Raw genomic sequence first — 364 nt, 5'->3', positions numbered from 1 at the left:
CCTACCAGCAACACATACATCTACCTAACTACCAGCAACACAACACATACATCTACCTAACTACCAGCAACACATCACATACATCTACCTAACTACCAGCAACACAACACATACATCTACCTAACTACCAGCAACACATACATCTACCTAACTACCAGCAACACATACATCTACCTAACTACCAGCAACACATACATCTACCTAACTACCAGCAACACATACATCTACCTAACTACCAGCAACACATACATCTACCTAACTACCAGCAAGTTGTGTTGCTGGTAGTTAGGTAGATGTATGTGTTGTGTTGTTGGTAGTTAGGTAGATGTATGACATACATCTACCTAACTACCAGCAACACAAC

General features: G+C 40.9%; 1 long non-coding RNA gene across 1 annotated transcript in view; it reads right to left on the bottom strand.

Annotated features, from left to right (window-relative positions):
* The window catches only part of LOC106820004, a 6,789-nt gene extending 6,683 nt beyond the window's left edge, over window positions 1–106 (bottom strand). The window contains exon 1 of the long non-coding RNA XR_001395537.1: window positions 25–106. This is a non-coding gene — a long non-coding RNA (uncharacterized LOC106820004). The remainder of the gene's footprint in view (window positions 1–24) is intronic.
* Window positions 107–364: the final 258 nt, after the last annotated feature.

The sequence above is a fragment of the Priapulus caudatus genome, unplaced genomic scaffold, assembly GCF_000485595.1.
Source record: "Priapulus caudatus unplaced genomic scaffold, Priapulus_caudatus-5.0.1 Scaffold5708, whole genome shotgun sequence".
In the NCBI taxonomy this organism is placed as follows: Eukaryota; Metazoa; Priapulida; class Priapulimorpha; order Priapulimorphida; family Priapulidae; genus Priapulus; species Priapulus caudatus.
The sequence above is the reverse complement of the archived record's forward strand: the minus strand, read 5'-3'. Positions and strand labels throughout refer to the sequence as shown.